Source organism: Pan paniscus, chromosome 17, assembly GCF_029289425.2.
Source record: "Pan paniscus chromosome 17, NHGRI_mPanPan1-v2.0_pri, whole genome shotgun sequence".
Classification (NCBI taxonomy): Eukaryota; Metazoa; Chordata; class Mammalia; order Primates; family Hominidae; genus Pan; species Pan paniscus.
In genome coordinates, this window is record NC_073266.2 from 67823589 (window position 1) to 67849355 (window position 25767).

At 40.3% G+C, this 25767-nt stretch overlaps 1 long non-coding RNA gene across 2 annotated transcripts in view; it reads right to left on the reverse strand.

Annotated features, from left to right (window-relative positions):
• Window positions 1-244: 244 nt before the first annotated feature.
• Window positions 245-25767, reverse strand: part of LOC117976796 (uncharacterized) — a 134868-nt gene continuing 109345 nt past the window's right edge. For both annotated transcript variants that reach the window (XR_010110157.1, XR_004667565.3), the window contains one exon: window positions 245-1456. This is a non-coding gene — a long non-coding RNA (uncharacterized LOC117976796). The remainder of the gene's footprint in view (window positions 1457-25767) is intronic.

Here is a 25767-nt window from a genome sequence, read left to right on the forward strand (position 1 = left end):
AAATCTGGCCTATGAGAGATGTGGGGTGGGGGAATTAGGGGCCCTCATTAGCTTTCCTCATCTTTCAAATCCTATCACACCCCTTTCCTTAAAAAAAAGGGGTTCCTTCTTTCAAAACCCACTTTCTTCTATTAACCAATCTTTATGCATTTAAATAAATCTTTCCGAACGCTAGTGAAAGGCATCGAGTATTTTTCTAAAAACAGCTTTATTCAGATATAATCCAAATACTATGCAATTTACCCATTAAAAGTTTACATTTCAATGGTTTTAGTATAATCACAGACTTGTGTATTTACTGCCCTGATCATCTTTTTCCTTTAATTAATTTTTTTTATAGAGATGGGGTCTCGCTATGTTGCCTAGGCTGATCTTGATCTCCTTGGCTCGAGCAATCCTCCTGCCTCAGCCTTCGAAAGTGCTGGGATTACAGGCCTGAGCCATGCACCTGGCCTCCCAATCATTTTTTAGAACTTTTTCACTACCTCCAAAAGAAACTGCACCATTTAGATACCACTCCCCAAGCCCCTCCCCATAGGCAACCACTAATTTTTCTATCTCTGTATATTTGCCTATTCTGGATATTTCATATCAATAGAATCATATTATATGTGGTTTTCTGTGACTGACTTCTTTCACTTAGCATGTTTTTAAAGTTCATTCACATTGTAGCATGTATTGGTACCATTTCTTACTATGGCCAAACAATATTCCATTGTATGAACATAGCATGTTTTGTTTATTCATACATCAGCTGATAGACATTTAGGTTGTTTCCACATAATGACTGTTATGGATTTTGCAGCTATGAACATTCATATACAAGTTCTTGGGTGCACACATTTTCATTTCTCTTAAGTATACAACTAGGGGTGGAATTGCTGGGTCATATGGTATGTTTTACTGACTGAAGAAACTGCCAAACTGTTTTCCAAAATGGTTGCACCATTTTACATTCCTGCCAGCAAGGTATGAAAGTTGTAATTTCTTCACATCCTTTCCAATACTTGTAATCTGTCTTCTGGATTACGGTCAAGCTAGTAGGTGGGAAGTGGTATCTCACTGTCGTTTTGATTTGCATTTCCCTGATGGCTAATGACGTTCAGCATCTTTTCATGTGTTTATTGGCCATTATATATCTTCTTTGGAGAACTATCTAACCAAATACTTTGCCTATTTTTTTCATTGTGTTATTTGTTCTTATTATTCAGTTGTAATAGTTTTACAAAATTCTGTATACATGTCCTTTATCAGATATATTATTGCAAATATTTTCTCCCATTCTCTGGGTTGTCTTCACTTTCTTGATGGTGTTCTTTGAAGTGCAAATTTTAAATTTCGATGATTCCATTTATATATGCCTGCTGAGGTGGGAGGATTGCTTGAGTCTGGGAGGTTGAGGCTGCAATGAGGTGTGACTTCACCCTGCACTCCAGACCCAGGCAAGAGCAAGACCCTGTATCAAAAAAGAAAAAGAAAGAAAGAAAAGAGAGAAAGAAAGAAAGAAAGAAAGAAAGGAAGGAAGGAAGGAGGAGAAAGAAAGAAACAAAGAAAGAAAGAAAGAGAGAAGGGAGGGAGGGAGAGAAGGAAGGAACGAAGGAAAGAAGGAAGGAAGGAAGAAAGGAAAGGAGGGAGGGAGGGAGAGAAAAATCAAATCAATTGACCATAATATGAGGGTTCATTTCTGGACTTTCAATTCTATTCTATTGATTTATATGTCTATCCTTATGCCAGTACTGAGTATCTGTATGTCTTGATTACTGTGGCTTTGTAGAATTTTGAAACTGGGAAATGTGAGTCCTCCAACTTTGTTCTTTTTCAATATTATTTTGGCTATTTTGGGTCCCTTAAATTTTCATGTAAATTTGAGGATCGGCTTGTCTAATTTTGCAAAAAAGTCAGCTTGGAGACAGGAGTTGCGTTGAATGCGTAGAACAATTTCAGGAGTATTGCCACCTTAATAATATTAAGTCTGACTTAGTAACATGGGATGTCACCCTTTCCTCTTAAAGTGAGCCCTCACTGCCAGTCCAGTAGGGCTGGGCTGGTTGGGCCTGGGAGTGGGGGCCGCTGGACAAGTCTCTAGGGTCTTGGGCCCAGGTCACTAACTCCCTTCCTCCCCAAGCCTCCTTCTCCACACCCACCCCCAACGCTCTACGATCCCCAAGAGGGAGTACCAGACCCTTCACCTTGCCACACCCTGCAAAGCCAAAATCCTGACATAGTCAGGATCCCACAATCGCAGGGACTGCAGAGGCTTTAGGGATACTGCATTCTGGTTGTCACGAGCTATCCTCGTATTAGGGCGGGTGGCTAGGGGTGCGTTTGCGCCCGGCCGGAAGTGAGGAGAGTCACCATGGGAACCGTGGACGCTGAAACTAGCCACTTCCTCTTGGCACTGAGAAGCTGAATCTGCGCGATCCTCACATCAACCTCGGTCTCTGTGGCTGGATATTTATCGGGTTCTGCCTGAAAGGCCGTCTAACGCCTTTCCTCTTGGAAAAGTCGCAGGTCTTAATACAGCTTCAGTTTATACGTTTCTTTGTGCCTTATAATAGTCATAAAGGTCTGGTTAGCTCTGCACTCCGTCGAGGAGCGCTCCAGGAGCTCACAGTTGGGCCTTTCGTAGCACTTAGGGAAAGATCCTTGCTATTTTGCTATTTATTGTACTGGCTTAAAATGGGGGTGGGCAGGCAGGAGCGCCCTTTTCGGAGCGGGCGGGAAAGGGCGGCGACCACGGTTGGCCCCCCGCAGACCCCGCAGCTCCTGCTGTGCCCCTCAGCTGCCATTAGAGTCCCCATGGGGTCCCTCCTGCCTGTGTCTCCACAAGAGGGACCCCATGGGAACTCTACTGAGAGCCCTGCATCCTACCAAGGAGCCCCCAGAAGTCGGGCCCTGCGTGGGGTCGGTTGGCCTGGTGGAGTGTGTCCAACCTCTGACCCGCTTTTGGGAGGATCAGAACCCCGCGTCCAGGCGGCCGGCGCGCACCTGGAGCACTAAGGGCCTGGTCGCGGCGCGGGCTGTCCCCGAGTCCGCACCATTCCGGGAAGCCCCACAGCCCTGGGTGGCCCTCGGCGGAGCCCCGCGGCCCTTCACCGTCGCGGGGAAAGCTGGATCGGCGGCAGGAAAAGCCCGCGGCCAAGCCGCTCCTGCCCTGGAGGGACTAGACCCTTTGTCTCCACGTAGGGCGTTGGGTGGGGGGGCGGGTGGCGACAGATCGCATGGCTAGATCCTACAAGCCCACACCTGGGGACAGGCGGGACGAGGAGCACAGCCCGGGGAAGCCACAGGTTGAAAGCAGTGAGAATGTCAGGGGCCTCATGAAACTTGACACAACCTGGAGCACAAGGCTAAGAAACCTGCCACTTGAGCCAACTGGAGGCTGTGGCGCAGCTGAGAGCCAGAGTCACGGGGCTCTTGGGGCAGGCGACCTAAGCCCCTTTCCTCGATTATCTGACTGAGTCTGTAACCTCCCAATGGGTATGCTGCACAAATAAAGACCAGGGCATTGCAGTAAAGAAACAATTTAGGCCAGTGGGGTGGCTCATGTCTGTAATCCCAGCACTTAGGGAGCGGAATTGGGAGAATCCCTTGAGCCCAGGAGTTCCAGACCAGCCTGGGCAACATGGTGAAACCCATCTCTACAAAAATATAAAAATTAGCCGGGTGTGGTAGTGCGGCCTATAGTCCCAGCTCCCGGAGGACTGAGGCAGGAGGACTGCTCCAGCCCAGGAGATTCAGGCTGCCATGAGCAGTGATTGCATCACTGCACTCCAGCCTGGGCCACAGAGCCAGACCCTGTCTCAAAAAAACAAAGAAAAAAGGAAAAAAAAATAAAAAGTCTGACATGAGGCCAGTCACACCACATGGGAGATGCAATTTTATTACTCAAAATCAATCTCCCCAGAAATTCAGGGATGGGGTTTTTAAGGATAAATTGGTGGGTAGAGGGTCAGAAAGTGGGAGGTGCTGATTGGTCAGGTGGAAGATGAAATCACAGGGAGTTGAAGCTGTTCTCTTGTGCTGAGTTCATTGGGAGGGTGGTGGCGGAGTGGGGGGCGGGTTACAAGACCAGAAGAGCCAGTTTATCGATCTGGGTGGTGTCAACTGGTACATCGGAATGTAGGGTCTGCAAAAATATCTCAAGCAGTGATCTCAGGTTTTGCAACAGTGACTCCTAAACCGTAATTTCTAATCTTGTCGCTAATTTGTTAGACCTGCAAAGGCAGTCTAGTCCCCAGGCAAGAAGGGGGCTTGTTTTGGGAAAGAGCTGTTTTGGCATTTGTTTCAAACCTAAACTATAATCTAAATTCCTCCCAAAGTTAGTTCCACATACACCCAGGAATGAACAAGGACAGCTTGGAGGTTAGAAGCAGGATGAAGTCAGTTAGGTCATATCTCTTTGACTGTCATAATTTTCTCAGTTACGATTCTTGCAAAGGTGGTTTCAAGTCAGCCCCTATCCCTTCTACTCTCTGTGGCCCTTGAGTGCTGAGATAGAAGGAAGATAGCAGGTTTGCAGGTTCACAAGGGGGGAGACCTTCTGCTGGAGGCTGAAGCATGTTTATTGCTATTCTTTCCCAGACACCACTTTTCACACCACAGCTGAATAAAATTTATTGTCACTTTGTGTCAAATTGTCACCCACACCGTGATATTACTTTGTCCCCCTGCTGTGTCCCCTGACTGACCCTTTCTTTAGGTTTAGGAAGATAAAACAAATGTTTCCAACTTCAGAACGCTTATTCTAGGCTTCCAAGTTATGTCTCAGCTTTGCTTTATTTTTTTTTTATTTTTAAAACTATTTTTTTAAAAAAAACTATAATTGTTCCAATTTCTATTGGTCTCAAGCATACCAGGAAATTGTGTGAAAACAAAGAGACAAAAAATAATTTTTGTATAATTCTTTTGAAATAGTTTGCAATAGTTTTTAGTGTTTTACTTTGATATCAGCAGTGTTTTTGTTTGGATTAAAAAAATGACCATAAAACCTTTGTTCTTAAACATGTTATTAGATGTAATTCAATATGAATTTATAACATATGTATTTATTTTTGCTTATTTATATAAAAGGGTTTGTTTTTTGAGAAGTAATTTGTAACACTACAAAGAACAACATATGTCAAGGCTTCTGTTTTCATTTGAATAAATATTTTCCTTTAACAAAAATGAGAGAAGAGGGAAGGCAATGATTTTTTTCAATCACTATAGTATTTTAAGATTACTTAAAACTCTTCCTTAATAAGGTAACTCAGCACTGCACAAACCCCTGCCTTAGCCTATCAGGAAGAATCTTTGGGCCAGATCTTGGTTTTTTGGGTGTCCAGATTTCCTTTTTGGAACATACTATGTTATTTATAGGAGTGAGCAACGCAAGGACCATGGTAAACCTTTCATGGATTGTGTAAAATAACACAAATAAAAGTTGCCACCAGGAAGTGCTTTACTTAGTTGCCAAGTAAGACAGCCACTGGCATGTATAGGACTGAAAAGTACAGCAGATCTAGTCACTGACCACCTACTGAGCACCAGCAAGTACTTTGCTAATTGGCTTTAGGTGTGTCCCTTAGTCTGACAGTAGGGACAACGTAGATGGCTCTTGGTGGGAGGACAGTTGGACTTGATCTTTTCCTCTTGTCTTGGAGGAAAAATAGGTCCCTATCATCTGTTTTCCTGAACTTCATAAATTGAATTTTTAAAACATTCATTTGTCTTTCCTGTGTTTATATCTCTTAGATCCGCTCTCCCATAGTTATTTCTGGAAATGTCAGCTTCCTTATTTACATTGTGACGGCTCTACCAGCCTTTCTATCGCTGTATCTGTGCCCAGGAGACTATCTTTTGGTCCCACAGATACCTCAGGTTCTCCCTTGTTGACATCTTTCCCAGATGTGGACAAAACCTTCCCAACTTGGCCCCAACTCACACTTGATTTTCTGAGCTTTTTGCCAACCCTCCCTACGCATCAGTGTATGAGCTGTGCTTACATTGAAAGTCAAAAATCCCTCTTGTGTGTCTAACACGGCTGCCTTGTATCGAGAAAGATGAAACAGACAGACAGAGAGGTCTGTCTTTGGAGAATGGCCTTAAACCATAATACTGCCTTAGTGGGGGTCCAGGGAATTTTTTTTTTTTTTTAGAGGCAGGGTCTCCCTATGTTGCCCAGGCTGGTCTTGAGCTCCTGGGCTCAAGCAGTCCTCCCACCTCGGCCTCCCAAAGTGCTGAGATTACAGACCTGAGGCACTGCACCTGTCGTCTCTGGGGAATTTGGTCATGTACGTTTACAGTGTGCCTTTCACATGCTACTTTTTTATCCAGGTGGATGATCCAATGCCTAAGTGTCTAGCCACTTCCTCTTGGCACTGAGAAGCTGAATCTGCGCGATCCTCAGATCAACCTCGGTCTCTCTGGCTGGATATTTATCAGGTTCTGCCTGAAAGGCCGTCTAACGCCTTTCCTCTTGGAAAAGTCGCAGGTCTTAATACAGCTTCAGTTTATACGTTTCTTTGTGCCTTATAATAGTCATAAAGGTCTGGTTAGATCTCCACTCCCTCCAGGAGCGCTCCAGGAGCTCACGGTTGGGCCTTTCATAGCACGTAGGGAAAGATCCTTGCTATTTTGCTATTTATTGTACTGGCTTAAAATGGGGGTGGGCAGGCAGGATCGCCCTTTTCGGAGCGGGCGGGAAAGGGCGGCGACCACGGTTGGCCCCCCGCAGACCCCGCAGCTCCTGCTGTGCCCCTCAGCTGCCATTAGAGTCCCCATGGGGTCCCTCCTGCCTGTGTCTCCACAAGAGGGACCCCATGGGGACTCTAATGAGCGCCCTGCATCCTACCAAGGAGCCCCCAGAAGTCGGGCCCTGCGTGTCCAAGTGTCCATCTCACAGGAAACTTGTTTATGTTGGCAGATGCTCTTGTGGCTCTTGTCTGACCTGTGTCCAGTTTATTTCTACCAAGATAGCCAATCTAGGAGAGCTCTGACCAAGAGAAAAGTCAGGTTCAAGTGTGCCAGTAGAATGGACAGAGGCAACAAAACCCATGAAATAGCAGAAGCATTTTCTTACAACACCAAAGATGAGAAGAGTAAAAATGAGGGCCAGTAGGAAGGTTGCAGGTACAATATGCTCAACCGGGGGCCAGACAGAAAGATGAACCCATGGGCCAAGGCCTTTGTTTGGGGTCCAGGGTGTTCTTACCCAAGCAGGTCTCCTTCAGAGAGTTCTAAGTGGTGGGTTTAGAGCAAGCAGGCATGCATCCCATGGGGTCATGCTGTGACTGAGAAGTCACTGTGGCATATCTGTGTAGTCTGTGTGGCAAGTGGGGTCAGTGGGGCCAGTTGGGCCAGTCTAGTGGGTTGTATCTAGCTGCCTTGTGGAGAGGTGGTAACCAACAGCCAGTTGTATAAGGTAGATATGTGGATTAAGAACACTGAGAAACTAGGAATAGGCAGAAAGCTGGAAACTGTGTCCAGGGTGACTAAGCCAGCTTCTGGAATGAGAAAGTTAAACCTACTTTCAAAACAGATGCAGAAGTGACATGATAGGAATTCATTACATCCATGGTCAGAACTAAATGTATTTTATAGTTCATTTATTTTAGTTTACATGAAATCTACTTATATTAGCATACAAATATTCATAGTTATGTAACAACCACCCCACTCAAGACATAGAACTCTCTTATCATCCTCAGTGATTCTTATGTGCCGCCCCATTTTAGTCAACCTGTCCCTCATCCTTAGCACCTGGAAACCACAGGTCTATTTTCTGTTCTTATAATTTTGCCTTTTCCGAAATATCATATAAAAGGATTTTTTTTTTTTACATAGGCTCCTTTCACTTGGATGAATGCTTTTGAAACCCATGTTGTTGCTTGTATCAGTAGTTTCTTCATTTTAATAGCGGAGTTGTAGTTCTTTGCATGGATGTACTATATTTTGTTTATCTATTTACCTATTGAAGGACATTTACGTTGTTTCTACATTGTGGTGGTTAGGAATAAAGCTGCTAGAAATATTTGTTTACAATTTTTTTGAGATGGTCTTGCTCTGATGCCCAGGCTGGAGTGCAGTGGCATAATCATATCTTACTACAGCCTTGACCTCCTGAGCTCAAGCCATCCTCACAGCTCTGCCTCCTGAGTAGCTGCGACTACAGGTGGACGCCACCACACTTGGTGTTTTTTTGGTGAAGATAGGGTCTCACTATTTTGTCCAGACTGATCTCAAACTCCTGGCCACATATGATATGATTTTGCCTATGGATCTAGTGGCTCCGGCACTATTTTACTACTTCAGTTATTTGTTGAAGAAACTGCTTTCTCCATTGAACTACCTTTGTATGTTTGTGAACATATATAAGTGTATTTGTTTACGGATTCTCTACTGTGATCCTCTATTCTAATTTTGTCTAAAATCACACACTCTTGATTACTGTAGCTTTATAAGAAGCCTTGAAATCAGATAGTGTAAGCCTTCTTCAACTTTATTCTTTTTCAAAACTGTTTTTTCATTCCTTTGCCTTTCCATATCAATTTTCTATAAAATGTCTTGCCATGATTTTGATTGAAATTGCATCGAAATGATAGTGTAAGGAGAATTGACCTCTTAACAAGACTGAGTTTTTCTTTCTCTTTTCTTTTCTTTTTTTTTTTTTTGAGACACAGTCTTGTTCTTTTGCCCAAGCTGGAGTGCAATGACACAATCTCGGCTCACTACAACCTCCACCTCCTGGTTTCAAGCGATTCTCCTGCCTCAGCCTCCTGAGTAGCTGGGATTACAGGCACATGCCACCACATCCAGCTAATTTTTGTATTTTTGTTTTTTTCTTTATTGTATTTCTATTTTCAATTTTGTAAGTGCTCTTTTTGTATTTTAGTAGAGATGGGGTTTCACCATGTTGGCCAGGCTGGTCTCAAACTCCTGACCTCAGGTAATACACCCACCTTGGCTTCCCAAAGTGCTAGGATTACAGACGTGAGCCACTGTGGCTGGCCAAACTGAGTTTTTCAATCTATAAACATGCTATATATCTCCACTTATTTAGGTTTGCTTTAATTTTTCTTCACTTTTTTGTTTTCAGCATACAGAACTAGCATATATATTGGTGTGTGTGTATATATATATATGTCTAAAATTTTCATATTTTGTTAAAGATTTCTATTTAAAATCTTGATTTTCATATATTCATTGCTTATAGAAATTCAATTGATTTTTGTATCATGCCCTTGCATTCTACAACCTTGTTAAACTCAATTATTCTAGATTTTAAAATTTTTATTGCAATTTTCTATGTAGACAATCATGTTATTTAAGGATAGATAGTTTTATTTCTTCCTCACCAATTTTATGCCTTTTATTTTTTCTTGCCTTATGGCATTGGCTAAGACTTCCAGTACAATGGTTAACATAGGTGATGAGAGTATACACTCCTACCTGTTTCCTGGCCTGATAAGAAAGAATTCAGTCATCAAGTATGCTGTTAGCTATAGGTTTTTTATAGCAGCCCTTTTTCAGTTTACCAATGTCCCCTTTTTGTTACAATCAGATATTGAAGTTTTTCAAATGCTCTTTTTGAATCTGCTGAGATGATCATTCATCTACTGATATGGTGAATTACATAGATACATTTTCAATAATGAACTAGATTTGCATTCCCAGATTAAATCCCAACTAATCACTACTTAAAACCTTTTCTTGTTATACTGCTGGATTTGATATGGTAATATTTCATTTAGGATTTTTGCAGCTATGTTCATGAGAGATATTAAGTTTCTTTACTTGTAATTTCTTTTCCTGGTTTTGGTATCAGAGTAATACTGCCTTCATAAAATGCATCAGACAGAGTTATTTTCCTTTATATTTTTAGACAGTTTATGTAGAGTTGGTATTATTTATTTTTAAAAGGTTTTATAGAATTTGCCAGTGAAGCCAATTGGATCTGGAGTCTTTATTGTTTTTTAGTGGAGAAGGATTTTAAATGTAAATTTAATTTTCTTAACATATATAGGACTATTAGGTTTAGCTATTTCTTCAATAAAATTTGGTAGTTTGTGCCTTTTAAAAAATGTGTCCAATTCATCTACATTGTCTAATTAATAGGCATATAATTATTTGTAATATTCTTGCAATATCCTTGTAGTACTTGTAGGTTATTCAGTGACCCTGATGTTGGTAATTTTTGTCTTCTCTTTTTTGTCAGTATGACTAGAGGCTTATTGATTGATATTTTAAAAGAATGAGTTTTTTATTTTTCTTTATTGTATTTCTATTTTCAATTTTATTATTATTCCCTTTCTTCTGCTTGTTTTGTATTTTATTTGCTCTTTCAAGTTTATTAAGGTGGTTTATCACTAATTTTGAGACCTTTTCTAATCAATGTCTTTCTAAGCACCATTTTAGCTGCATCCCACAAATTTTGAACTCTTCACTTTCATTTAGTTCAAAATATTTACCAATTGACATCTACTTCTGCTTGGATTCATGGGTTATTTAGAAGTATGCTGTTTAAATCTCAAATATCAAGTAGTTTTTCAGACATCTGTTATTTTTAGTTTAACTATTTTATGTTTAGAGAAAATATTTTGTATAGTTTCAATTTTTAATAATTTGTTAAGGTGTGTTTTATGGCTTAAAATGTGATGTATCTTTATCAATGCTCTATGTGTACTTGAAAATAATGTGTATTCTGTTCTTTGTTGGGTGGGGATATTCTAATAGATATAGTGTGTGTGTGTGTATATATATATATATAATTATATATGATACAATGATACATAACGACCTATAGATCAAGTTAATAGCATTGTTTAAGTCATAGTTTTAAACTGAATTTTCTGGAGCCCTGAAGTCCAATCTCTGGGTTGGAAGAGGATCTTTAAGTTTGAATACAGAATCCAATCAAAATAGATCTGTTTTTGTTGCTTGTCAAGTCTATCTATAAACACTGCCTTGAAGCCTGCAGTCTGCACACACCAGATTGTTTACTAGCTCCAGGTTCTAATGTTCTGGGACCTAGAGATATTGTGTTAGTCTATAATAGTTTCATGCATGAGCCAATTCTTTTCTGAATTCGATTTTAATATCCCTGAGTATTTCCTAAAGGAAAGGAGGTTTTCTGGACTGTTATACTGGCTAGGCAGAAACAAAGAAATTAGGGTGCTTAGGCCACCACATGTTGTGTCTGTAGCGCTATGCAAGACCTGCCAACATTCTACCGCGGGCGGCATTCCTTTGGTCTCCTCCACAACCACAGTCCTTCCAGTCTTTCATCCTTCCTCCAGTTTCCTGGTGTGTAGGGCCAGTTCTGCCAAGCAGCTCCCAGGGGTGAACTGATAACGAAATGCAGTCTTAGAAGGCTGAGAGACAGAGGCTTGAGAGAAGCCCACAGCTCCATCACATTCCACAAACCACTCTTCAGAGGAGCAGAGCGAGTTTCGGATCACAAAGCTGGGTAACGGCCAGTTCAGAGCCCAGATCTTCTGCCTCCCAGCCCTGTGTCCCTCTTGGGACATACACACCCCTTCACAAGGGGACAGACCTCCTGGGTGACTTGTAGACTAATGGGCCTTCAAGACCCCAAGTGACAATTTTCCAGAGACATAATTTATGTATTAAAGCTGGCTAGTGGGGGATGTTTCTTGAAGGTAGGGTAGGTGGTTAACAGGTTTTCTTTATATTTAATCACCTAACAAATCTTATACCAGAGCACACTCCCCTTATAAAGGGAGGGCTGATCGCGGTCTAGGTGGGTGGGCTAGGCCTGGGGGCGGGTAAAGCCGGAAAAATCTCAGGGTCTTGCACGCTCCCCCAACTCCTGCGTTTACCAGGATCACCACGTTTAGAGTGGAGCCCTTTATCTTCCGCTGCAAGGGGTCAAACGGCTGGCCTTATGCGTATTTTTGTCTTTCCTGGGTGCGCCCGGAGCTAAGAAGGGAAACCGTGGCGGTTAGAGACCAGAAGTAGGCTCTGTCACTATGGAAACCGAGGACGCTGGGGCTCGTGCCCTCCTATTGGGACTGAGTTGCTGAGTCTGCGCAGTTTTCATCTCATGTCGGTCACGCCCCCAGCTGCGCTGCACGCTGGCTCTCCGGTTCAGCCCGAAAAGTGGAGACTGAGGAAATAGGTGGTGGTGAATACAACATTCTTTCTCATGAGACACTCACCGTGTGGTTGGAGAAATTACATAAAATAAAACAATTTCAGTTTTTAAAAAGTGCCATTAATAACAGAGGAGTGCAAATCGAGACAGCACCTTCTGAAGGATAAATAATTTACCAGTGTAATGTGTAGGAATAACGGATGCTGTGGGGCACCCGGTTCTACTTCCAGACTCAAGAATGTGTTCCTCCAGTTGCAGGGAGTGTTGCTAGCAGAAAGCGTTGCTAGCAGAAAGCCTTCAATTGTAAGTCCTCTTCTGAGTTGCCTAAGCCAAAGAGAGTTACACACTGAAGGTCACGCCCGTTTCCTGGACAGTTCACATCCAATGACGCATCAGTGACATGGAGTATAAAGCCTTTCCTGATTGCCTCAATCCTGGGCAATTCTTGCAGGTTGTCCCAGCTTCAGAGCTCCATGTGCTGGGCGGTGGATTTCAACATCTCATGTTGAACGGCTATGGCAGTTCAACATCTCACTCTGCCCAATTCTGCTTTCTTCCACTCTGTACGTTTTCCTATTAGTGGTGATTTCATGAACAAAAATGAGAAATGTTCTACTGTGAAGCAGCTATTTTTATTTTTATTAATCTCTTCTTTAAACAGAAAACAGTACCTTTGGTCAGTTTTAAGCCCTTGGAAAAAAATTTTTTTTTCACTCTCTGGTTACTAAGGAAAAGTCTGCATTTCAATCATTGCATGTGACAGACTGCCACGGTTACTACTTGAGACCGTCAGTGGGGCAGTTACTACTGTCACTACTTGAGACCATCATTACAAGAGTGAATGAAGGGACGAACATAGAAATGAAAACTTAAGACAACAGAAACTGTTTTAAAGGAAGGGGCCAGAGGAAGAAGAAGAGAGCTCCCTGCTTCTAGTGAGCAAAGGCAGCCCCTGAGCTTCTACAGCCCTTTGTATTTATTGGGTAGAAAAAGCAAGGAAGAGGAGGTAACGATTGGTCAGCTGCTTAACTGATCACAGGTTCATATTATTACTAACAGGCTTCAGATGTACCTAATCACAGGAAACACTGCGCTTGGGGTGTGACTGCCCTCAGCATTCCTTCTGGGTGGCAGACGCAGTTTGACAGTTTGCCAACATTCTGCATTTATGAGAACAGTTTGCTGTTTACTCATATAGCCTCCAGTGGTATACTGAGTTGATCACGACCCTCACTCTTTTGGCCTGCAATAATTGTACCCCTATATGTGTGGTTTTCCTTCGGCTGCTTTCAGTAATTTTCCTTTACGTTTGGTTTCGGTGGTTTAATTACAACATGTTTGGGTATGGTTTTCTTTTTTTAGTCTATTTTTGAGCCCGTTTGGGGTTCATTGAGCTTCTTGAATATGTGAATTTATGTATTTCACTAAATTTGAGATGTTCTAGCCATTTTTTCCAAATATTTATTTTTGTGCACTAATCTCATTTTCTTCTTCTGAGACTCCAATTATATAGAAGTTAATTTTTTCATGTATTTATTTATTTATTTATTTATTTATTTATTTATTTATTTACAGGGTCTCTCTCTCTGTTGCCCAGGCTGAACTACAGTGGTGCCATCAAGGCTTATTTCAGCCTTGACCTTCTGGGCTCAAGTGGTCCCCCTATCTCAGTCTTCTGGGTAGCTGAGACTACAGGTGCATGCTGCCATGTCTGGCTATATTTTTTTTAATTTTTAATTTTTGTAAAGACAGGATCTCACTATGTTGCCCAGGCTGGTCTTGAACTCCTGGGCTCAAGTGATTTTCCTACCTTGGTATCGCAAAGTGCTGGGATTACAGGTGTGAGCTATCATCATGCCTGGTTAACTTGGATTTTTTATATTGTTCAAAAAGTTTTCAAAGCTCTGTCCACTGCTTTTCTTTTCTCTCTCTCTCTCTCTGTCTCTCTCTCTGAGATAGAGACAGGATCTTGCCCAGGCTGGTGTTGACTTTTTCTAGGTTCAAGTGATCCTCCTATCTCAACCTTCCAAGTAGTTAGGACTATAGGCATTCCACTGTGCCTGGCTTCATTGCTTTTCAGTCTTATTTTTCTCTATTTTTCAGATTGTATAATTTGTGTTGACCTATTTTTAAATTCCCCAACTTCTTCCTCTGTCATCTCCATTCCGCTATTGAGCTAACATGGTGACTCAGTGTTTTAGTCCATATTCACGTTGCTGATAAAGACACACCCGAGACTGGGAAGAAAAAGAGGTTTAATTGGACTTACATTTCCACACGGCTTGGGGGGGCCTCAGAATCATGGCGGGAGGCAAAAGGCATTTCTTACATGGTGGCAGCAGGAGAAAATGAAGAAGCAGCAAAAGCGGAACCGCCTGATAAACCCATGAGATCTCTTGAGACTTATTCACTATCACGAGAATAGCATGGGAAAGACCGCCCCCATGATTCAATTACCTCCCATTGGGTCCCTCCCGCAACACGTAGGAATTCTGGGAGATACAATTCTAGTTGAGATTTGGGTGGGAACAAACCCAAACCATGTCACTCAGTTTTATGTTAATTACGTTTTTGTATTTTTCAATTCTGAAGTTTCTATTTGGGCCTTTTTCATCTGTGGAGAATTTCTGATTTTCCATTCATTTCAAGGGCATTCACCTTTACCTTGTGGAAGATGATTACATGGCTGCTTTAAAGTCTTGTATGACAATTCCAGTGCTTGATTTTTTTGTGGTTGGCCTAGAGAAAGGTTAGTAAGGACTTTTTAGAAAAGTCAAATTTGTGTGACTCTATCTGTAGGTATAGCTTGGAGATGATGGCAATAATCATAATATGTGAAATGTGTAACTGTGTAGTGCTCCATAGTTGATAAGTACTTACACATATAAAATCTGGCTGGGTGCAGTGGCTTATGCCTGTAATCCCAGCACTTTGGGAGGCCAAGGCAGGTGGGTCAGGAGTTCGAGACCAGCCTGGCCAATATGGTGAAACCCTGTCTCTACTAAAAATACAAAAATTAGCCAGGCATGGTGTTGCACGCCTGTAATCCCAGCTACTTGGGAGGCAGAGACAAGAGAATCGCTTGAACCTGGGAGGCGGAGGTTGCAGTGAGCCGAGATTGTGCCACTGCACTCCAGCCTGGGCGACAGAGTGAGACTGTCTCAAAAACAAAAAAAAAACACATCTTATTTGACCCTCACAAGTGCCTTACTAGGCAAACAGAAGAAAGGTTATATTATTCATGTTCAGTTTAAGCAGTTTAGACTCAGGAGCCTAAGTCCTTTGCCAGGCTGTATAGCCAGTAGTAATAAATTCGATATTAATAATAAATCTTCCTACTCTGAGTGCTGAAATTAGCCTTGGGCTGAAGTTAGGGCATAGGCTCAGGGAAACTCAGGACGGGAGAAACTAGATGAAAAAGCTAACGGAGCAGCCATAGCATTGACTGGGCTTGGTGAAGACCATGGTTCTGAAAGCTGAGGGTCACAGTGGACCTGGATCAGGACATAGATTTAAAAATGCAATTAAGCTCCAAGGTTTAGAATTCCAGGCATGGGAACAGGCAATGCAGAACAAGGAACTAAGAATCACGCCTCAGCTCAAGTGGGGACCACGGCGGCAGGAGAGGAGAACACAGATCTACCAAAGACCTCTAGGACAGAAACTTTCAAGGTACTTCTTGCCAGGGGTAAGACTGAAGCTAATATCTAGAATTCAATTACAAAATCGCACTTTGGTTCCTCCATGCTAACTTGAGGTTGAACACAGAACTCTAGAGCACAGACAAAATCAATATCTGCGTGTGTTGGGGCTTCCTAAGGCCAGCTCCAGTTTTGATGATTTGCCAGAAGGGCACACATGACTTAGCACATAGTCATAATCATGGCTAAGATTTGCTGCAATGAAAAGATACAAGGCAAAATGAGCAAAGGTAAAAGGCACATGAGGCAAAGTCCAAAGGACCACAGGCACAAGTTTCCAAGAGTTCTCTCCCAGTGGAGTTGCACAAGACATACTTCCTCTAGCAATGAGTGTGACAATATGTGATATGTTATCGGGGTGTCATTAGAGACTGTCCCTAAGGCTTTTACTGGGAGCTGGACATATAGGCATTCCCTGCCTACCACGTATCATGATTCTAGATACCCAGATGGAAAGCAGTTGTTCAGCATTAACCATACTGTCCACACAGTCTAGGCACAGTGAGCCACCCTTATCATTTAGGGAAAGTGTTTTATTTTATTTTACTTTTTTAGAGGCAGGGTCCTGCTCTGTCACCCAGGCTGGAGTGTAGGGGTTTGATCAGAACTCACTGCAGCGTTAAACTCCCAGGCTCAAGCAATCCTCCTGCCTCAGCCTCATAGTAGCTAGGACTACAGATGTGTGCCATCACACCTGACCAATTTATAAAATATTTTTGTAGAGACGGAGTGTTGCTATATTGCCTAGAACTTCTGAACTTCTGACCTCAAGCAATCCTCCTGCCTCAGCCTCCCAAGGTTATAGGATTACAGGCATGAACCACTGTGCCCGACCAAGGGAAAGTTTTATATCAGTGTAGGTACCTGTTTACCAGTTAAGTTCCCAGATGTCAGCCAAGGGCCAACTTTGCAAGCAGGCCTTTCTAAGAATAGCAGTCTCAGGTCTGCTTTGCTAGTTCTTTTCTGCACATTGTATCATATACTGATGCATATTTTTACCAACATATAAGGGTATGACTGATGTGTATCCACTCTTAAGGCTGTTATTTCCGTAAATTGGCATTTCCAAATTCTTTTTAATATTCTCACATTAGTATTCTCTCAGTTGCTTTATTTTATTCTTACATTTTAGTTTTTCCTCTCTCATTCTGTCTTCTTGAAACCATCCTCATAATAACATGCCAGATTTTGGGCTGAAGGGCAGTCAAGCATTAATCAGGCTACACTTTGGCCCACTTCGCTGTAATTGCTAACTAACCAAAAGTCACGTAGGCCAGAACACAGACCATGAACTTCCTCATTGTTCCTATAGATAGCATCTTTAGCGTTAGAAGTCTGAAACTTTCCATTCAAGATGTTTTTCAGATTCTGAATTCTTTTTTAAAAATTGTATTATTATTATTTTTAGAGACAAGATGTTGCTCTGTCACTCAGGCTGGAGTACAGTGGCATGATCACAGTTCACTGCAGCCTCTAAACTTCTGGGCTCAAGTGATCTTTCCACCTCAACCTCCCAAGTAGCTGGGACTATAGGTGCTTACCACCGCACCCAACTAACTTTATGTTATTTTTGTAGGAACAGAATCTTGTTCTGTTGCCCAGGCTGCTCTTGAACTCTTGGCTTCAAGAGATCCTCTTGCCTTGGCCTCCGAAAGTGCTGGGATGAATCTCTGTCATGGTGGCATGAGCCACCATGCCCGGCCCAGATCCTGAATTCTAGCAGGACAGCTCATGCCCACAAGTCTGAAGACAACAAAAGGAGAACTGACTCAATGCAAGAATGCAATTTCTTTAGTTCCATGACGTCACCCTTCATTCTTCAACCAATCAGTGATCCTTATACCTTGGCCCACTAACCATCCAAACCCCTTAAAATCCCTAGATCTTAAACTCCTTGAGGAGGTGGATTTGAGGTTTCCTCCAGTCTCCTTGTTTGGCTGCCTTGTGATTAAACCTCTTTCTCTGCTGCAATTCTTTGTGTCTTGGTGTATTTACTTACCACACATTGGACATTTTACCAAGAACTAAAAATAGAACTACCATTTGACCCAGCAGTCCCACTACTGGGCATCTACTCAAAGGAAAAGAAATCATTCTATCAAAAAGACACCTGTACTCCTATGTTTATTGCAGTACTATTCAAAATAGCAAAGTCTATTTATGTTATAATCAGATTTGTATTACAACTGTTTTATATTACAATAGCTTTATATTATAAATATAATTATGTAACCTATATATAGTACTCAGTTACAATTGTTTGTGTGTGTGTAACTATGTCTGTGTTGTAAAAATTATTCTACCAAAATGGGAATGGTAGGTAGAAAGTATATGCAGATAATTTTGTCTAACAATTTTGTCTTTCATTTTTGTCCAACAAATGCACTGTTTACCTTTTGCCACCGCACTCTCTGCCTCAGAGGGCTGACCTTTGTGGACTGTTTCATGAGTAGCCTTTGACTTTTGGCTTACAGCTGGTTTAATCACTGGGGAGGATCACCAGGAGACCTAGAGACTGGGAGGTGAATGAGGGAGGGTGGTTGCTGTCCTGGGAAGTGAATGAGGGAGGGTGCTTACTGTCCCAGATCTTTCCCTGTCAATTCTCTATGGGTTACCAAGTACCCTAGCAAATTTCGCAGCTCCTCTCAGATGGCCCTCTCCCATACAGCTGTTCTCAATAGGTTTCCATAAACATTGCCTTCCAGGCTAGATGTAGTAATAGTTCCCTGGTGTTGCAAACTGTAGGGAACCTACTATTGCTTATTGCTTTCCCTAAATACTATCTGCACATTTTGCTGGAATTCTGACTGAGATATGTACTCCTTTTTCTTCGAATAGATTAACTCATGCTTTCAAGTCTTATAAATCTCTTATTACTAAATATTGGAGAAATTTCCTACCATAAAGCTCCTACATTGATTCACCTATATTGTTTAAATAAGAGGCCAATGCTCTAATTTCCAATTACCTCTGAGCCTCTCTGGCATCCAGCTCACATTATAGGTAGTCAGAATTTAAGATATCTTTCATTCATTGTTTGGGTTGGACATTTCATCTTCCCATAAGTAGAAACATTTCAACAAAAATGTGAAGTGTCGTGATATTTGCATCCTAACTTCAAATGGTTGAGAATAAAATTTTCAAAGAAAATGAGAATACAAAAATAAAAAAGTGATTAATCCATACATAGATAGAGATAAACAAATGAGGAAAATATTAGTTGGTAAATCTTGGTGTTCTATGTAGTAGCAGTATTCCATTTTTCTGCAAGTTTGAAGTCTTTCAAGTAAAATATTGAGCAGAAATATTGCTGTGAAGAAATTTTTGACTAGCCTGATTTTTCTATTGTGCATGGTACTTTTTCTTTCTTGCTTTAAAGCTTGCACAAATATCTTTTTATTCTTGAAGTTCATTATGTCAATTAAATTGTGTTTCTGTGTTAAGAATCTTAACGTTAAAATTTCTCAGAGCATGGCATTTTTTTTCCAGATGGTGGACGAGTGTGGTGCAGCTGTGTATTTACCTAATATTTTTTCGAAGTCAGAATTATTAAAGATCTAGAATGAACAGAAAAGATTCAAATTAAGAGTGACTATTTGAGAGTCATTAAAAGTCTGTGAAACGAGGGGATGTCTGGGAGTGCAGCTGGGCGGCAGCATCATGACGTCACAGATGAAACACAAGCACTGGAGCCAGGGAAACTGACTCCTCCATTCAAATTCTGACTTTACCATTTGTCAGATGTGGAACCTTGGTCTGATAATGCAACATTTCTGAGCCTCAGTTTCCCCATCTGTAATATGGGGTGAATCTCTGTCTTATAAGATTGATGACAGAATTAGAGACAAGGAATGTAGACACTTAGTCTGCAATAAGTAGACTTATTCAGTGGAGCTCAATAAGTAAGTAATTGGTCATTATTTCTTGTACATTAAGGGCTAGGTTACTGAAACCTTACAAATGCTTTCAGAAATTGGCAGGAGGAAACCACACATGTGTACTCAAGCAAGGACACCACACGGAGATACTGTGTTAAGCAGTTAGGCAAGAATAGAGTCAACTAATCATAGCAAGCCTTCTCTCCTCCCCCTATATTACCTGAATGGAAGGAACACTAGAGAAACACAAATTTTTGCTGCAGCATTGCCTTTTCACACTTAGGTATATGTCATTATTCTAGAAGAACATGTACCAACAACATTTGCTTGTTCATTTAAGGCAGTTTTTGCTGCACCTTGTAAAATATCTGTTCCCACAGGTGGCTTTATTTCTTCACAAGTTTATTCATTTCACTGTGTAGTCTCAATATTAAAATTGTGTGGTACATTGAAATTGTCAAAAGACAGAAGTTAAATTCTCTGCCTCATTGGTATGAGCCCATTTAATAAGTTTCCTGCAGAGTTTCTGAGATAATTGCCTTCTTTCTCTTTAGCTGGGTCTGATTAAATAACAAGAATAGATCCTATAATGAGAGACTTTATGCAAACATTAGACATCATAATTCCTTTCAAGCAATTAATTACCCTCAAGATTAAGTAAATTGATGCAACACTTGATAAATGTTTCAATTAATTAATTAATTAATTTGAAAATACTTTTATATACAAACCTGAGTACAGCCTTGTTTTTAGTGGTGTGAAAGATATTTTCATGAAGGCAGAGGAAAAGAGTACTCAGAAAAAGAGTACTAGCAGGCCGGGTGTGGTGGCTCATGTCTGTAATCCCAGCACTTTGGGAGGACGAGGTGGGCAGATCACCTGAGGTCAGGAGTTCAAGACCAGCCTGGCCAACATGGTGAAACCCCATCTCTACTAAAAATAGAAAAAAACTAGCTGGGTATGATGGCGGGTGCCTGTAATCCCAGCTACTCAGGAGGCTGAGGCAGGAGAATCACTTGAACCTGGGAGGTGGATATTGTAGTGAGCCAAGATCGCACCACTCCACTCCAGCCGGGGCAACAGAATGAGACTCTGTCTCAAAAAAAAAAAAAAAAAAAAGCTGTATGTATCAAAACAGTGTGGTAATGGCATCAGGCTGGACATATAGATTAATGGAATAAATTAAGAGTCCAGAAATAAACCCATACATCTAGGGTCAATTGATTTTTGACAACAGTGCTAAAATCACTGGAAATCTGAAGTTTCATCTGGGAAGACAAATTGCTGGGCATGACTCCTATGGCTTAGGCCTGAATCACCTAGTTGCTTCTCCACTTATGTCTGGTCCCTGTGCTATAATGACCAGTAAAGTGTGTGCTTTAATGACACGGTAAAGTGTATGCTGTCAATGACAAGAGTTACATATGGCCTCTCAATGTAGATTGGACTTCATCACAGCATAGTGACTTTGGAGTAGTCATAGTTTTATATGGCGGCTTAGGGCTACTGTGTGTATGTGTGAGCAAGTCAAAAGCTGTATAGCCTCTTATGAGCTAGCATTGGAAGTCACATAGCATCACTTCTACCATACTCAGTGGTCAAAGCAGTCAGAAACTCATGAAGATTCAAGGTGAAGAGAAACAGACCAACCTCTTGATGGGAAGGGATTCGAAGAGTTTGAGGCCATTTTTTAAAACTACCAGAATGAAATTTTCAGCCATCACTTTGCAAGCAGAAAGAAATAGAAATTATCCACTTAAAACGTTAAGAATTCTGAGATTTCTGAAGGCAAGGAAAAGGAAAAATATCTATTGTACAAAAAGGACAAATTACAGAATGAAATTGCCACGCTAAGAGTGGAACTGAACAAAATAAAAGAATCAAGATCATGAGATCTCAGAAGGGCCAGGTGAAAAAATTATGAAAATTATAAATCAAGATAAGAGAAAATATATTGAGGATATTAACATTTTAACATAAAAGAATTTTGATATTCAAAAGATAATAAAACTGGGCAAAGAAATATTAGCCAAAACAATATTCAGTATAATGGACTACTTTATGCAGTAATACCTGAGAAAGCAGCATTGAACTCAAATTAATAAATGAAAAACAAAGCAAAGAGAAATTGAATATTATGGTTGGGATATGTTTTTTTTGTTTGTTTTTTGTTCTTTTGTTGTTGTTTTTGTGACAGAGTCTCGCTCTGTTGTCCAGGCTGGAGTGCAGTGGTGTGATCTCGGCTCACTGCAACCTCTGCCCCTCGGGTTCAAGCGATTCTCCTGCCTCAGTCTCCCGAGTAGCTGGGATTACAGGCACCCGCCACCAAGCCGGTTGGGATATGTTATAATTTATTTGGCCCTGCCAAGTCTCATGTTGAAATTTTATCCCCAGTGTTGGAGGTGGGGCCTGGTGAAAGGTACTTGGATGCTGGGGACAGATCCCTTATGAATGTCTTGGTGACTTTCTTGCAGGAGTGAGTGAGTTCTCACTTTTAGTTCACATGAGAACTGGTTGTAGAGAAGAGCCTGGTACCTCCTCCTCTCTCTCTCGATTCCTTTCCCACCATGTGATCTGCACACACCAGCTCCCCTTCCTCTTCCACCATGAGTGGAAGCAGCCTGAATTCCTTGCCAGAAGCAGATGCTGGTGCCATGCTTCTTGTACAGGCTGCAGAACTGTGAGCCAAATAAACCTCCTTCCTATGTAAATTACTGAACCTCAGGTATTCCTTGATAGCAACATAAACAGAGTAAGACATTGAATCATCAGGTTCCAACATTTTCATTTGTCTGAACTAAAATATAACCATGATGTGCCTTCTCAATAATGTTGAAAACTAAATGTTAAAGTAGTAACCTACACAATGAGCTTTATCGCACTAAAGTTACCCTCTGAACCAAAAGATATTGGTTAGACGTCCTATCACAGAATGTAAAAAGAAGGAAAGTGAATACATGTGACAACATGAACGCACAAAATGAATATATTATACGATAAAAAACCTTAAAGAAATGATCACTCAAACTACAAAGTAAAAATATGTTGTTTTCAAACAATGGGGTAATATGCACAAAAAGATTATGAAATAGAAAAACACAATGACTAATATAAAAGATAAATTGTGTAAGTATGCACAACAAATCAAGCTGAGAGTGAAAAACAAACACATGCTGGAAGAGAGAAATAACTAGTTATTCAAAGAATATCATCACTTGAAAGAAAAAAATAGGTAGGTATGAAGTTGGCAAAGCAGAGAGAGGGATTATAGTGTGACAACTTTGGTAAGATCTTGCTGATACTATAAAAAAAAATCTGCATTGGAGGCCTTCCTGAAGGTCACATACCTTTATCACATTTATCCAGAAAAAAAAGGCTAAAGATATAAAGGAGATAATAGGTCAAATCATATGCCAGTTGGAAGTAGTGCAAGATGGACAAACACTGGTGATGTGGTATGCTGAGAAGGCACAGTAGCAGCAGATGCAGAAGTCTGAAATAGAAAACTCCAGGTTTTCTATGGCATACCAACCTGAGTGTGCCCAGTCTCATCCAATCTCAGAACGTAAGCAGGATTGGGCCTGGTTAGAACTTGGATGGGAAAATGCCAGTTAAAATCTGTACTAAAAAAATTAAGCAGGCAAAATCAAAGTCAAATTGCGTCAAAGAATCTGTTAGGGCAAGTTTGTCTGATAAAGCAAAAGAAAAATTAAATACATTTATTATATTAAATAATTGGGACTATTACGTGGACCAAGAGGAGAAAAACAATACATTTTTCATTTTTCATTCAAAAAAGAGATTACTGGATTGATGACATTATAGCAAAATTTAAAAATAGCATATTTTAATGATTAGAGGGTTGGGACTTTGTGCCTCACTTCACAACCTCTCAGGACAGGAGAGAGGATGAAAGTTAAATTGATCATCAATGGCCAAGGATCTAATCAATCATACCTGTGTAACAAAGCCTCCATAAAAACCCAAAAGGACTGGGTTTGGAGAGCATCTGGATGGCTGAATAAGTGGAGGCTCCAGAGGGTGACACACCGGGGAGAGCATGGAAACTCCACACTTCTTCTCGCGCATACCTTGTTCTATGTATCTCTTAATGTGTATCTTTTATAATATCCTTTATAATAAAAATTGGTAAATGTAAAAAAAAACTCCAGTAGCTTTAAAATGTATGTATCAGAGGCTTCCAGTTTCTGATAATATCCAAGTAACTCCTACTGAACAAATTTTCTTTCACATAACAACTATAATTTCTGGAAGAAATATTTAAAACAGTTACTTTGAGGCACTAGAGAGAGCGAATGAAAGTAAACAGATAGAAGAAACTGATGGGAAAAGCACCAAACAAAAAGTAAAATTGTAGACTTAAATCTAACCATATCAATAGTTAAATTAAATGATAATGAAGAAACTCTCCAAGTATAGCAAGGCTCAACTATATGCTGTTTACAAAAACTACACCTTAGATATAAAGAGATGAGTTAAAAGTAAGTGCACAAAAAAAAACTATATTATGAAAACATAAGACAACTGAGCTGTTTAGTTGTATTACTATTATGTAAAGTAGTCTTTAAGGTGAAGAGTATTAACAGTGATAAAAAGGGACAATTCATAATGATAAAAGTTTTTGTTCATCAGGAAGACAAGGCAACCATAAAACTATATTCTCCTAATAACAGAATACAGGACATGAGTAAAAAATCTACAGCTACCTTCCTGTTTATTGGGAAAAGAATGTCTAAATGCTTTCTTTCTGTGATTGAGAACAAGGTAAGATGCCCACTCTATATATTTCTAGTCATTATTATATGGGAGAGCTTAGCTAGTGCATTTAAGCAAGGAAATGAAACAAAAGGCATACAGATAGAAAGGAAGAAGTGCTGTTTGTTTTATTCAACTTGAGTATCTTTCTAAAATTTTTTTGAATCTTTGAAACAGCTATTAGAACTTGCAGCTAAAATTAGCAAAGGACAGCGTCTAAGGCCAATATATAAAACTCAATTATATTTCTACGTACTATTAAGAAACAGTGGCAAAAGAAATTTTTAAAATAACATCAAAATATAAAATGCTTAAGGATAAATGTTATAAAATATGTTCAAGACCTATAAACTAAAAACTACAGAACATTGCTAATAAAAATTGAAAATAACATAAGATTTACTTATCTATTTAAGATACATTATGCTTATGGTTTGGAAAACTTAACATTGTTACGGTGTCTTGTCTCCCCAAATTGCTCAAAATTTAAGAAACCCAAATCCAAGTCCCAGCAGGCTTTTGATGGGGGTAGAAATTAGTAAATGGATTCTAATGGTTATACGTGAATGCAAAAGCACTACAATAGTGAAGACAACAACATTAGAAGACTCTTGAAATCTGATTTCGAGGTTTATTACAGAGTCATGCAAATTTAAAAAGGCATAGTGGTGCAAGAATAGAAATGCAGATTAAGAGAACGAAAGAGCTGAGAAAAAGAAACCTAACGTATATGGTTAAGTGGTTTTCAACAAAGATGCCAAAGTAATTCATTGGATAAAGCATAGTCTTTTCAACAAATAGTGCAGAAAAAAATAGCTATCCATTTGAAAAGGAAAAAAGATAACTATTTCTTAGATAAGAAAGGATAAACATAAACCATAGAGGGAAAAATTGATAAATGGGACATGATAAAAAATTTAAATACCTGACTTTTGAACAACTTTTTAAAGAAAATGAAACTGCAAGTCACATACTGGGAGAAAATATTTGAAATATGTGTATCTGACAAAGGACTTGAATTCAGAAGATGTAAAAACTTCTATAACTCAGTAATAAGAAGACAGCAACACAATAAAAGAAACAGCCGAGAAATGAGAACAGACATTTCACAAAGAATAGATACATGCAAAGAGCAAGTAAGTACATGAAAAGATATTTTGTTTATTCATCAGGAGAGTGTAAATTAAATTCTGATAACACTACATACGCATTAGAAAATATAAAAAGACTGAGATAGCAAGTGTTCATGTGGATGGGAAGCAACTGGAACTCTCAAACATTGCTTCTGAAAACATAAAATGATACAACCATTTTG